The 15,388-nt window shown below is 43.7% G+C and overlaps 1 protein-coding gene across 6 annotated transcripts in view; it reads right to left on the minus strand.

Annotated features, from left to right (window-relative positions):
* The window catches only part of oxr1a (oxidation resistance 1a), a 588,813-nt gene that overhangs the window by 57,697 nt on the left and 515,728 nt on the right, over positions 1–15,388 (minus strand). The gene's annotated exons all lie outside the window — the stretch shown is intronic.

The raw sequence follows: 15,388 nt of genomic DNA on the forward strand, positions 1-15,388 counted from the left end.
TGGAAAGAACTCCCATTTAACTGACAAGGGAGCAGTGCTCCAAAAGCTAGTGGTATTTGCTACCAAATAAACCTGTTGGACTTTATCCTGGTGTTGAGACTTCTTACTGTGTTTACCCTAGTCCAACGCCAGCATCTCCACATCTATGATCAAGCCAGTTCTGTATCCACCTTGTCAGATTACCTCTGATGCCGTTCGACTTCACTTTCTGATTCAGCCTGCCATGAGGGACCTTGTCAAAAGCCTTACTTGAAGTCCACGTAGACAACATTCACTGCCCTATCCCTCATCAATCATCTTTGTCACTTCCTTGAAAAACACGATCAAGATCGTGAGAAGTGACTTCCTCTTCACAAAACCATGTTGCCTCTCGCTTATACATCCATGCAGTGTTTTTATAAGTCTCCCTGGTATTGGTAATTCTGTTGGCTAATTAGAAGCTACAGACAAGTAGTGTTGCAAGGTTGGAAGGTCTCAGAGTTTTCAACTCAACATCCAAAAGAATAATCCACAGTGGGGGTCGGAAAGCTGCAAAATCTGTTCTCACCTGAACATAATTACTTTCTGTGCTAAGCCTGTATGTTTGGAGGGGTGCTTATGCTGGAGCAGCATACTTAACTGTTAAGGTTCATACAATATCATGGTTGCTTTTTTTCTTATTTGTAATTGGTGAAAGTTGTTGCTAATTGTCTTATTATATGTCAATGGTACTCTTAAATAAACTTTGTTTGATTAAAGTTCCCTATGGGTCACATGAATCATGGCTGGAGTGAAACACCTTATGTTTACCAGTGCCAAATTCAAACTGCAAAACTCTAGGCTGACTTCAAGAAATATCGTGAAGTTTCTGAGCTGGATTATAAACACAGGATGTTGCCTAGGTTGGAGAGTTTCAGCTATGAAGACAGGCTGGGGTTGTGTTTGAGCAGAGAAAGCTGGCGGCGGCGGCGGCGGCGGCGGGGGGGGGTGGTGGTGGAAAGAAAAAGAGGTCAACCTGATTGAAGTTTTAAAAACTGCAAGGGATGTAGATAGAAAGCACCTTTTACCCTTCATAGGGAGGTCAGTATCCAGGGTGTATAGCTTTAACGCAAGGGGTAGCGGATAGAGGAACAGATATGTGGATAAATTATAGCAAAATGTGAAACCAATAGGATTGTTGTGGTGGGTGATTTTAACTTGCCCTATCTTTTCTTGGAACTCCCTTAGTGCCAGAGGCAGGGGGGTGGTGGGGGTGGAGTGTGTGTGTGTGTGTGTGTGTGTGTGTGTGTGTGTGGTGGTGGTGGTGGTGGTTTGTTAGGTGCATCTAGGAGGGTTTCTTGGGGCAACATGTAAATACTCCAACTGGGGAAGGCCACATACTGGACTTGGTACTGGGGAATGAGCTTGGCCATTCCCCAGTACCAAGTTTGAAGTTTCACTGGGGGAACATTTCAGGAATAGTGACCAAGATTCTGTTAAGTTTTAAGTTACTTATAGATAAGGATAAGAGCAGTACTTAGGTGAAAAGTACTAAATTGGGGGAAGGCTAACCACAACAATATTAGGCAGGAACTAGAGAATGTAGATTGGAAGCAGCTGTTTGAGGTTAAATCCACATCTGTCATGTGGAAATCTTTTAAAGACTAGCTGATTAGAGTTCAAGACTGGCATGCTCCCATGAAAATGAAGGATAAGGATGGTAAGATTCAGAAACCTTAGATGACAACACAAATTGTGAGCTTAGTCAAAAAGAAAAAGGAAGCATATGTAAGGTTTATGATCACAAAAACAGGCAGCCCTTGAAGGATATAAAGAAAGAAGGAAAAAACTTAAACCAGGAGTTGGGAGGGCTAAAAGAGGCCACTAAATGTCCTTGGCAAAGAGGTTTAAGAAAGATCCATATGCATTTTATATGTATATAGAGAGCAAGAGGGTCGGCAGGGAGAGGGTAGGTCCACTCAAGTATAAAAGAGGGAATTTATGTGTGGAGCCAGAGGTCCTTAACAAATACTTTGTATCATTATTCACAAAGGAGAAGGACATGGTGGATGGTGATCTTAGAGAACGGTATGTTAATATTCTCGGGCATATAGAACATAGAACACTACAGCACAAACAGGCCCTTCGGCCCACAAGTTGCGCCGATCACATCAATACTTACCAATCCATAGACCTATCTATAACCCCCAATCCCATTAAACCCCATATACTCATCCAGAAGTCTTTTAAAAGGCCCCAGCGAGTTCGCCTCCACCACCACTGATGGCAGCCGATTCCATTCACTCACCACCCTCTGAGTGAAAAACTTACCCCTAACATCACCTCTGTACTTGCCTCCCCGCACCTTAAATCTGTGTCCTCTCGTAGCGACCATTTCAACCCGGGGAAATAGCCTCTGAGAATCCACCCTATCTATTCCTCTCAACATTTTATAAACCTCTATCAGGTCGCCTCTCAACCTTCGTCTCTCCAGGGAGAAGAGTCTCAGCTCCCTCAACCTAAGGCATGCCTCCCAATCCAGGCAACATCCTTGTAAATCTCCTCCGTACCCTTTCAATAGCTTCTATGTCCTTCCTATAGTGAGGCGACCAGAACTGCGCACAGTACTCCAAGTGGGGCCTGACAAGGGTCTTATAAAGTTGCAGCATTACCTCCCGACTCCTAAACTCAATCCCTCGATTAATGAAGGCCAGTACACCTTGACCACATCCTCCACCTGCGAGGCCGATTTAAGAGTCCTGTGGACCCGGACCCCAAGATCCTTCTGCTCTTCAACACTGCTAAAACTCCTGCCCTTGATAGTGTACTCGTTCATCCCTTTGGTCCTGCCAAAATGGACCACTACACATTTGTTTGCATTGAAGTCCATCTGCCACTTCTCCACCCAGTCCTGCATCCTATTTATGTCCTGCTGCAACTTCTGACATCCTTCCAGACCATCCACAACACCAGCGACCTTCGTGTCATCGGCGAACTAACTAACCCATCCCTCCACTTCCTCATCTAGGTCATTTATGAAAATGACAAACAGCAAGGGTCCTAGAACAGATCCCTGGGGCACTCCACTGGTGACTGACCTCCATGCAGAAAAAGACCCATCCACAACCACTCTCTGCCTTCTACAGGAAAGCCAGTTCTGGATCCACAAGGCCAAAGCTCCTTGGATCCCATGCCCTCTCACCTTCTCAAGAAGGTCTGTAGGTCTAACAAAGGAGTAGGTGTTTGGTGTTAGACAAGTCCCTGGGATGAGATCTGATGGGATCTATCCCAGAATACTGAAGGAGGCGAGGGAGGAAATTGCTGAGGCTTTGTATGAAATCTTTGTAACCTCTTTAGTCACAGAAAAGGTCCCAGAGGACCGGAGAATAGCCAATGTTATTTCTTTGTTTAAGAAGGGCAATAGGGATAATCTGGGAAATTACAGGCCGCTGAGCCTTATGTCAGTGGTGGAAATTACTGGAGAAGATTATTAATGACAGAATTTATTCACACTTGGAAAAATATGAAATTATTAGTGATAGGTAGCACAGCTATGTGTGGGGACGTTGCGTCTCACAAACTTGATTCAGTTTTTTGAGGAAATGACAAAGATACTCGATGCAATCTACGTGGGCTTTAGCAAGGCCTTTGACAAGGCAGGTTGATACAGGAGGTGAAGTCACATTGGTGAGCTGGTAAAATAGACACGGAACTGGCTTGGTAATAGAAAACAGACAGTAGCGGTAGAAGGGTGTTTTTCTGACTGAAGATCTGTGATCAGTGGTCTTCCACAGGGATCAGTACTGGGACCCTCATTGTATATAGGAATAAATGATTTGGAAGAGAATGCAGGTGGTCTGATTAGTAAGTTTGCAGGAGGCACAAAGATTGGGGGAGCTGTGGATAGTGAGGAGGATTGCAAGAAGAAATAGGAGGATGTAGATAGGCTTGGAGACTTGAGTGGAGAAATGGAAGATGGAATTTAAGCTGGACAAATGCAAGGGATGCATTTTGGAAGGTCTAATGCAGGAGGAAAGTATACATCCTCTTAGAAGTATTAACATACAGAGAAATCTCAGCAGACAGGTCCACAGTTCCCAAAAGTAGCAACACAAGTGGGTGGTTAAGGTGACGTATGGCATGTTTGCTTTTATTGGTTGGAGCACAGAGTATAAAAACTGGCAAGTCATGTTGCAGCTGTATAGAACTTTACTTTGGCCACATTTGGAATATTTCACACAGTTCAGGTCACCATGCCACCAGAAAGATGTGGAGGGTTTGGAGAGGTACAGAAAAGGTTACCAGGATGTTGCCTGGTATGGAGCTATGAGGAGAGTTTGGACAAACTTTGTTATTACTTGAAAGTCAGAGGCTGAGGGGCAACCTGATGAAGTTACAGTCATCCAGCAGAAGAAAGATTCGGGTCTGCATCAAAAATAAGTAGCATTGAAGGCATAGAACATAGAACACTACAGCACAAACAGGCCCTTCGGCCCACGAGTTGCACCGATCACATCAACACCTACCAACCTACAGACCTATCTATAACCCTCAATCTCATTAAACCCCATATACTCATCCAGAAGTCTTTTAAAAGACCCCAGCGAGTTCGCCTCCACCACCACTGATGGCAGCCGATTCCATTCACTCACCACCCTCAGTGAAAAACTTACCCCTAACATCACTTCTGAACTTCCCTCCTTGCACCTTAAATCTGTGTCCTCTCGTAGCAACCATTTCAACCCGGGGAAATAGCCTCTGAGAATCCACCCTATCTATTCCTCTCAACATTTTGTAAACTTCTATCAGGTCGCCTCTCAACCTTTGTCTCTCCAGGGAAAAGAGTCCCAGCTCCCTCAACCTAACTTCATAAGGCATGCCTCCCAGTCCAGGCAACATCCTTGTAAATCTCCTCTGTACCCTCTCAATAGCTTCTACATCTTAGTGAGGCGACCAGAACTGCGCATGCCAATCTCATTTTCTTGCACTTATCTCATATCCTTGAACAGTGCTCATCCAAACTTTTTTTTAAAAAGGTTGTCAGATTTTGGGCCTTGGCTTCCTTCTTTGTACCACTTCCTTCTCAGGTAGGGCATTCCAGGTTCCCATCACTGAGTGAAAAGGTTTTTTCACAAATCCCCTCTGAATCTCTTGCCCCTTACCCAAAAACTATGTCCCCTTGTGATTGACCTCTCAGCCTAGGGGAACAGCTACTCCCTGCTAACCCTGTCCATACCCCTCATAAATCTTGTGTATCTCCATAACACCCCGAGGATGTTGCCTGGTTTGGAGCCTTCTCTGCTCTAAAGAAAATAATCCAATCAGTCTTTCCTTATAACTAAAATACACCATCCCAGGCAAGATCCTGGCAAACCTCCTCTGGACCCCTCTCGTGCTATCACATCCTTCCGGTTGTGAGGTGACCAGAACTGTACACAGTATTCCAGCTGCAGTCTAACCAATGGCCTGTATAGCTCCAACATTATCTCGTTGCTCTTATACACTATACCATGACTGATGAAATCAAGTGTCCCACGTGCCTTCTTAACTATCCTATTCACACGTTCTGCCACTTTCAGGGATCCGTGAATAATTACTCCAAGATCCCTGTTTCTCTGAAGTATCCAGTGTCCCTCCATTCATTAAACAATCCATTTATCTTATTTTTTCTTCAGTGTATCACTTCACACTTAGCATCTTTGCCCTCTGACCAATCCTCTATTTTTTTTGTAACCTATAACAATCTTCTTCACTATTAACCATCCTACCAATCTTGATGTGGTCTGCAAACTTGCTTCACATTTCCTCCACAGTTTCACAGAATCAGAGAAACTCTACAGTGCAGAAAGGGGCCATTTGGCCCATCGAGTCTGCACCGATCACAATCCCATCCAGGCCCTATCCCCATATCCACCCGTTAATCTCTCTAACCAACACATCTCAGGACACTAAGGGGCAATTTTAGCACGGCCAATCAACCTAACCTGCACATCTTTGGACTGAGGGGGGAAACCGGAGCACCCTGAGGAAACCTACGCAGACACAAGGAGAATGTGCAAAGAGATAGTGACCCAAGCCAGGAATCGAACTCTGGTCCCTGGACTGTGAAGCAGCAGTGCTAACCGCTGTGCTACCGTGCCGCCCAAGGTGGGCGGTTTGACCAGTATCATTTATGTATATAACAAACAATATGAGTTCCAGTACTGATCACAGTGGCACACCACAGGACCTCTAATTACTCAAACAGCCTTCTACCACTACCCTTTGTGCCCTATAACTAAGCCAGTTTCTGATCCATCTCACCAGGTTTCCCTGAATTCCACTGATTTTCTTCTCAGTCTCTCATGTAGGACCTTGTCAAAATCTTTGCTAAAATCTATATGAACTACATCAACTGAACTTCTGTCATCTACACACTAGGTGACATTTTCAAAAAAATTGTAACAAATTTGTTAGGCATGATCTGCCTTTGACAAAGCCATGCTGACCATCCCTAATTAACCAACCAATGTCTTTCCAAATGGATATTAATTCTCTCCTTCAGAATTTTCCCCACCACTCATGAGACTCACTAATCTGTAATTTCCTGGTTCATCTCTATCACTCTTCTTGAAAAGTGGAAACAAATTAGTTGTCCTCCAGGCCTCTGGCACTTCTGCTATGATGAGGAGATGCCGGCGTTGGACTGGGATAAACACAGTAAGAAGTCTCACAACACCAAGTTAAAGTCCAATGGGTTTATTTGGTAGCAAACATCACTAGCTTTTGGGGCTTTGCCCCTTCATCAGGTGAGTGGGGAGTTCTGATCACAAACAGGGCATATAAAGGCACACACTCAGTTTACAGAATACTGATTAGAATGCGAATCTTGACAGCTAATCAAGTCTTAAAAGGTGCAATGTGAGTGGAGATGGCATTAAGCATAGGTTAAAGAGATGTGTATCATCTCCAGAAGAACAACAAGTGAGATGTTGCAAGCCCAGGCAAGTCAGGGGGGTTATAAATAGTGTGACATGAACCCAAGATCCCAGTAGAGGCTGTCCTCATGTGTGGAACTTGGATATCAGTCCCTCCTCAGCGACTCTGCGCTGTCGTGTGTGTGAAGGCCGCTTTGGAGAATGTTTACCCAAAGATCAGAGGCCAAATACCCGTGAGCGCTGAAGTGTTCGCGAGCAGGAAGGGAACGGTCTTGCCTGGTGATTGTCGAGCGGTGTTCATTCATTCATTGTCGTTGCGTCCACATGGTCTCCCCAATGTACCATGCCTTGGGACATCCTTTCCTGCAGCGTATCAGGTAGATAACGTTGGCCGAGTTGCAAGAGTACGTACCATATAGCTGGTGGATAGTGTTCTCACATGAGATAATGGCATCCATGTCGATGATCTGGCATGTCTTGCGCAGGTTGCTGTGGCAGGGTTGTATGGTGTTGCGGTGACTGTTTTCCTGAAGGCTGGATAGTTTGCTGCGGACAATGGTCTGTTTGAGGTTGTGTGGTTGTTTGAAGGCAAGAAGTCGGGTGTGAGGATGGCCGTGGCCAGATGTTTACCTTCATCAATGACACGTTGAAGACTCCGGAGAAGATGTCATAGCTTCTCTACTCCAAGAAAATACCAGACGACGAAGGGTACTCTGTCCACCGTGTCCCGTCTTCTGAGGTTCGTGCTGTTTTTCACTGTGGCGCGTCGGAACTGTCAATCGATGAGTTGAGCACCATATCCTGTTCTTATGAGGGCATCTTTCGGCGTCTGGAGGTGTCTGTTGCGATCCTCCTCATCTGAGCAGATCCTGTGTTACCGGAGGGCTTGTCTGTAGGGGATGGCTTCTGTAACGTGTTTGGGGTGGAAGCTAGAGAAGTGGGGCATCGTGAGGTTATCTGTGGGCTTGTGGTACAGTGAAGCACTGAGGTGACCATCCTTAACGGAGATGCATGTGTCTAAGAATGCAACCGATTCCGGAGAATAGTCCATGTTGATGGTGGGATGGAACTTGTTGAAGTCATCATATAGTTGTTTCAGTGATTGTTCACTGTAAGTCCCAAGGAAAAAAATGTCATCGATGTATCTAGTGTATAGCATCGGTTGAAGGTCCTGTCAGGTGAAGTCTTGTTCGAGCCTGTGCATGAGATGATGGCATATTGAGGTGTGAATTTGGTCCGCACAGCTGTTCTGTGTGTCTGGATGAAGAATGGTTGTTGAAAGTGAAGACATTGTGGTGCAGGATGAAGCAGATGAGTTGTAAAATTGCATCTGGAAACTGGCAGTTGATGGTGTTGAGTACTGAGGCAGTTGCAGCAATGCTATCGTTGTGGAGGATGCTGGTGTAAGAGTGCCGAGACATCCATTGTGACGAGGAGTGCTCCTGGTTTAACTGCTCCATGTGTGCTGAGTTTCTGTAGGAGGTCTGCAGTGTTGCGACAAAAGCTGGGGGTTCTTCGTACAATGGGTTTCAGGATGCCCTTGATGTAGCTGGAGAGGTTCTTGCACAGGATCCCATTGTCTGATATAATGGGACGGCCAGGTGTGTTTGCCTTGTCTATCTCTGGGAGGCAGTAGAGACTTCCAATGCGGGGAGTACATGGGATAAGAGCACGCAAGTGCTCTGAAGGTCCGGATCAAAGGTCTTGATCAGAGCGTTGAGTTGACAGGTGGGTTCTTTGATTGGATCTGCAGGTAACCGTCTGTAGTGTTCCTTGTTGTTCAGTTGTCAGTACACTTCTTTGCAGTAATTTATTCTGTTCAGTATGTCTGCTGGTTTGATGACAACGTTGCAGTTGGTCTTGAGAGTGCGGATGGCATTGCATTGTGCTTGGGTGATGTTCGGGGCTGTCTTGTGAGTGCGGTTGATGAATCTGGTGTTGACGCACCTCCTGATGGCTTGGGCATACATGTCAAGTCGAGGGCAGCGGCCTTTCGGAAGAGTCCAATTGGGCTCTTTCTGCTTCTGTGGCTGCACTGTGGATCTGTCGGCTGTTCCGGTTCATTGGCTGTCTCATTGTGTTAGCTGTTGGTCTCTTGGGGATTGTGGAAGAACTCCTACAGCCTCTTTTGCCTGATGAATTCCTCTGTGTCCACTGTGAGACTGATGGGTCATTTTGGTGATGGGGCAGAAATTGAGCCCTTGGCTGAGAACTTCGACTTCATCTGGTTGAGGTGTGTAGTCCGACAAGTCGACAATGGACTTCCCTGCGGTGGTGCTGTTTTCTACTGTGGTGCTATGGGGAAGGCTTGATTGCTGCTTGTGGTGATGCCGAGTTTCTCAAGTTTCCTGTTCTTGGTGTGCATGTAGATGGTGTACTTCCTTTGTCTTCTGCTGTGGCCAGAGAGGATTAAAAATTTGTGACAAAGTCCCTGTAATGTCCTGTCTTGCCTTGCCTTCTACAGTAGCCTGGAATGCGATTCATCCGGACAAGGGGATTTGTCTGTTTTCAAGATCAGAGCAACCAATACACTTCATTTCCTCTGTCAAACTCTGCAAGCTCTTCACAGTTCCTTTACCTGAATTCTGTACCTGCATTCTTCTTTTCCAGAATGGAAACCGAAGACAAGTATTCATTTAACACACTTTCAATATCCTGTGGCTTCACACACATTGCCCCCAATGGGCTCTACTCTTTCACTCGTTAATCTCTTCTCTTGAACGTATTTATAAAATATCTTAGGATCTTTCCTAATCCTGTTTACAAGTCCTTTTCCATACCTCCTCCTTGCTTTTCTAATTGCTTTCTTAAGTTCCTTTTTGCACTTTCTATATTTCTCTAGGGCCGCAACTGAATTGTTCTCTTTGAATTTGTTAAAGGCCTTTCTGTTCTTCCTCATCCAGTTCTGAATTGTCCTAGACATCCAGGAATACCCTGAACTTATTGCCCTACATTTACATAATACGAGTTTTTGAAATTATGAGAGGCGTGGATAGGATGGATAATTGGAGTCTTTTCCCCAGGGTCGAAATATCAATTACTAGGTGACATAGGTAAAAGGGAGGAACATTAAAGTAGATGTGAGAGGCAAGTTCTTTTTTGTTTTACATAGAGTGCTAAGCGCCTGAAATACACTGCCAGAGGAGGTAGTAGAAGCAGATAAAATAGCAATGTTTAAGAGGCATCTTGACACATACATGAATAGCCAGTGAATAGAGGGATATGGGCCACATAGAGCCTGGTGGGGATCTGTTTAAAAATGTCCAAGCATTGCCAAGGAAGTAGCTAAATAAATTCAATGGCCACAGGCCACATGGGTATTATTGTTTAAGCAAAGTTGACAGATAGAGCTAGTAAGGTGCTTGCATCACCATCAGAGGAAGTATCTGGAGATTATGAAGAGGTGAAAAAAGCCATTTTAAGTGCATATGAACTACTGCTGGAGACTTACAGACAGTTTAGAAGTTCAAGAACCTGGTCAAACATACATAGAATTTGAAAGGATCAAACAAAATAATTTTGATAGGTGGATAAGGGCCTTTAAAATAGGTCAAACATATGATGCTTCTGGAGATGCTTGGGATGAGTTTAAAAATTCACTTCCTGACATAGTGAGAACACATGTGGAAGAGCAGGAGGTTAAAACTGCAAGGTTAGCAGCAAAATGGCAGATGACTATGAATCAGTTCATAAATCAAAGTTTGGTTTCCAACATCAGAGGAATCGGAACTGGGGAATAGAGTAATCCTTAGGTGGTAAAGAGGCCTTGTGGGAGACAATGAAGACAGGTTAAAAAGGAAATACATGAGAGGGTGGAAGAGAAATGAAAAGTTTCAAATGTTTTCACTGTGATCAAGTCAGGCACACAAAGTTACAGTGCTGGTAGTTTAAGAAAAGCACCGGGAAGACGCAAGTGGTAAAGGAAACTCCAGTTGATGCTGAAGAGGTGAAAAGAGGTACAGTCTGGTCAGGACTTGATTGATAAGGAAATGCCAGATCTCTTTAAATAATTTACTCTTGTGGGTAAAATTTACTCGCATGTAACATCAGGTAAAAATACAATTTTAAAAAGTTATGGGGTCAAGTCAATCTTTGATGATGAGAAATGAGGAGTTATGTAATTTGGAAGGAGTATTGCCAGAAAAAATGATAGTATGTGGAATTTAGGGTGAGAAGGGTAGTGTCACATTATACAGAATAACGATGAAGAGTCCAGTGAAATGTGGTAAGTGACAGCAGGAGTAACAGAAAAATTATCGTGTCCAAGAATACAGTTTATTTTAGGTAACAATATAGCTGGTTCACAGGTGGGAATGATGCCTACCATGATTGAAAAGCCAGTAGAAAATGAAACAACTGAGTTAGAGTCATAGATCACGGGAAACAGGCCCTTAGAGTCAGAGATTTACAGCATGGAAACAGGCCCTTCAGCCCAAGTTGTCCAGGTCGCCCTTTTTTTCAAACCCTTAAGCTAATAGTAGGACTAGGGGGCACAGCCTCAAGATAAAGGGGGGGCGGTTCAGAACGGAGTTGAGGAAGAACTTCTTCACTCAAAGGGTGGTGAATCTCTGGAATTCTCTGCCCATTGAAGTGGTGGAGGCTACCTCGCTAAATATTTTTAAGACGCGGGTTAATGGGTTTTTGATAAGAGAGGGGATTAAGGGTTATGGGGAGAGGGCGGGAATGTGGAACTGAGCCACGACAGATCAGCCATGATCTTACTGAATGGCGGGGCAGGCTCGAAGGGCTAGTTGGCCTACTCCTGCTCCTATTTCTTATGTTCTTATGTTGTAATGCCAATTGTCCACATTTGGCCCATATCCGTCTATACCCATCTTATCCACATAACTATCTAAATGCTTTTCAAAAGACAAAATTGTACCCGCCTCTACTAGAACCTCTGGCAGCTTGTTCCAGACACTCACCACCCTCTGTGAAAAAATTGCCCCCTGGACACTTATGTATCTCTCTCCTTTCACTTTAAATCTACGCCTTCTTATTTTTGACTCCCCTACATTTGGGAAAAGATATTCACTATCTACCTTATCTGTGCCTCTCATTATTTTATAGACCTCTAATAAGGTCACCCGTCAGACTCCTACGCTCCAGAGAAAAGAGTCCCAGCCTCTCCTTATAACTCAAACCATCAAGGTCGGGTAGCATCCTAGTAAATCTTTTCTGCACTCTTTCTAGTTTAATAATATCCTTTCTATAATAGGGTGACCAGAACTGCACACAGTATTCCAATGTCTTGTACAACTTCAACAAGACGTCCCAACTCCTGTGTTCAATGTTCTGACCGATGAAACCAAGCATGCAGAATGCTTTCTTCACCACTCTGTCCACCTGTGACTCCACTTTCAAGCAGCTATGAACACATGCCCCTAGATCTTTCTGTTCTGTAACTCTCCCCAATGCCCTACCATTAACTAAGTCCTGCCCTGGTTCAATCTACCAAAATGCATCACCTCGCGTTTGTCTAAATTAAACTCCACCTGCCATTCATCAGGCCACTGGCCCAATTGATCAAGATTCCCTTGAAATCCAAAATAACTTTCTTCACTATGCCACCAATCTTGGTGTCACCTGCAAACTTACTAACCGTGCCTCCTAAATTCTTATCCAAATCACTAATATAAATGCAAATAACAGTGGACCCAGCACTGATCCCTGAGGCACACTGCTGGTCACAGCCTCCAGTTTGAAAAACAGCCTTCTGTCAAGAAGTCAATTTTGTATCTATTTAGATACCTCAGCCTGGATCCCGTGAGGTTTATCCCTGTGCAACAACCTACCATGTGGTATCTTGTCAAAGGCCTTGCTAAAGTCCATGCAGACACCATCAACTGCACTGCCCTCATCTATCTTCCTGGTTACCCCTTCAAAAAACGCAATCAAATTTGTGAGACATGATTTTGCATTCACAAAGCCATGCTGATTGTCCCTAATTAGTCCTTGCTTCTCTAAATGACTGTAGATCCTGTCTCTCAAAATATCTTACAACAACTTACCCACCACAGATGTGAGGCTCACTGGCTTGTAGTTCCCAGGCTTTTTCCCTGCAGCCCTTAGGACCAACTTGTCCAGGCTGACTCTTTTTTTTTAAATGAATAAGGTAGTCCCAATTGCCTGAGTTTGGCCCATATCCCTCAATAGCCATCTTATTCATGTAACTGTCTAAATGCTTTTTAAAAAGCAAAATTGTACCTGCCTCTATTAGTACCTCTGACAGCTTTTCCAGGCGCTCACCACCCTCTATGAAAAAATTGCCCCTCTGGACCTTTTGTGTCTCTTTCCTTTCACCTTAATCCTATGCCCTCTAGTTTTAGACTCCCCTATCTTTGGGAAAAGATATTGACTATCTAGCTGATCTGTGCCCCTCATTGTTTTATAGACCTCTATAAGATCACCCCTCAGCCTCCTGCACTCCAGAGAGAGAAGTCCCAATCTATTCGGCTTCTCCTTATAACTCAAACCATCAAGTCCCAGTAACATCCTAGTAAATCTTTTCTGCACTCTGTCTGGTTTAATAATATCCTTTCTAAAACATGGTAACCAGAACTGTACACAGCATTTCAAGTGTGGCCCTACTGTACACAGTATTCTAAATTGAAGGATGTACATTCTGGAAATTTTCCCAATTGTGTGGTAACAAGGTCACAAAACCACAAGTTAAGACAAGCAGAGAAATCAACAAGTGAAGATGAAGAAGTTGCAGTTCAAATATCAGAAATCTTTTTTGATCAGATAGCTGGAAAAGAACAAAATTGAAGTGGATATTTTAGTTCAGAAAACTTGGCAGAATTACAGCAGAAAAATATAGAGGTAAAGCAGTTGTATCAGAAAGCATACACAGAAATAGAATCTGAATGTATATCGAATAATGTCTAAATGAGGAAATTGAGACCTTTACATATTCAGGCAGGTGGTACTGGGTGAGTTATAGAAAGGCGGTGTTGCAGGTGGCACGAGATACCAGTAGGGGGTCATTTAGGAGTGAAGAAAGCTCAAGCTCAAATACAAAAATATTTTATTGTCCTGGACTGCATAAAGATGTGGTTGAATTTTGCCAGACATGTCACACATCAGGTAATAGTGAAACCTCAAGCAGTGACAATACTCATTCCAGCATTTTAGGAACCTTTTACAAGGGTCTTAATTGATTGCGTAGGATCCCTCCTTAAAATGAAAAGTGGGAATCAATATCTATTGACCATAATGGATGCACCTACTAGATTTCCAAAGGCCATTCCATCACACAACATTTCAGTTAAAAAGGATTGTAAAAGAGTTACTTAATTTTTTTTTACTAGATTATGGACTACCCTCAGAAATACAAATCAGACCAGGGATCAAATTTTACATCAAAGTTATTTGAGGTGGTTATGGATAGATTAGGAGTAAAACAATTTAGATCAACCACATACCATTCAGAATCACACGGAGAGTTAGAGTGGTGGCATCAAACTTTAAAGACAACGTTGAGGGCTTATTGTCAAGATTATCCAGAGGCTTGGGATAAAGGAATTCCATTTGTACTTTTGCACTTAGGGATGCACTCAATGAATCAACTAAATTCAATCCATTTGAATTGATTTTTGGTCATGAGGTAAGAGGACCACTTAAATTGATTGAAGAGAAATAGGTGAGTCAGTGTTCTAAGCTATTGGACTTGTGTCAAATACGGGAAAAATATCGAGTTGAGCAGGTGAGTTGGCTTGACAGAATTTAAAAGTGGCACAATGATGAAACAGGAAGCAATAAGAAATCAAAACTTTCGTAGAAATCATAGAAACCCTACAGTGCAGAAAGAGGCCATTTGGCTGATCGAGTCTGCACCGACCACAATCCCACCCAGGCCCTACACATTTACCCGCTAATCCCTCTAACCTATGCATCTCAGGATACTAGGGGGCAATTTTAGCATGGTCAATCAACCTAACCACCAAACATTTGTAGTTTTGCTGATGGGGATGAAGTCTTAGTACCAGTGGTACGTGAATCTTTAAAAACAAGATTTAGTGGGCCTTATCAAACTGAAGGAAACTGACTGTGGTGAACAATTTGATAAGAATGCCAGAAAGAAGGAAAACTCAGGAGTATGCTCAAATGGTATTTTAATAGGCAAGGAAAGCACCGGTTCCTAGTTCCCAGCATTTCTAATTTAAAACTCTCTCTCAGGCAAGTCCTTGTCCCTTCACTTCTTCAAAGAACAAAGAAAATTACAGCACAGGAACAGGCCCTTCGGCCCTCCAAGCCTGCACCGACCATGCTGCCTGACTTAACTAAAATCCCCTACCCTTCAAATTTTTACCCTTCAAAAGCTACAATTCTCTGTAGCTTCCTGTAGATCAATAACTCTCTCAGCCTCCTACATTCCATAACAGGAGTCATGCCTTCAGCCAGTTCGGCCTCAAGCCTGGAATGCCTTTTCGCTTCTCCATCCTTTTTCTTCTTGAAAGGACCTCCTTAAAACCCATCTTTTTGACTGATATTTTTGATTGCCTCTGCTA

This window comes from Carcharhinus amblyrhynchos, chromosome 8 (genome assembly GCF_965287045.1).
Source record: "Carcharhinus amblyrhynchos chromosome 8, sCarAmb.v2.hapA, whole genome shotgun sequence".
Classification (NCBI taxonomy): Eukaryota; Metazoa; Chordata; class Chondrichthyes; order Carcharhiniformes; family Carcharhinidae; genus Carcharhinus; species Carcharhinus amblyrhynchos.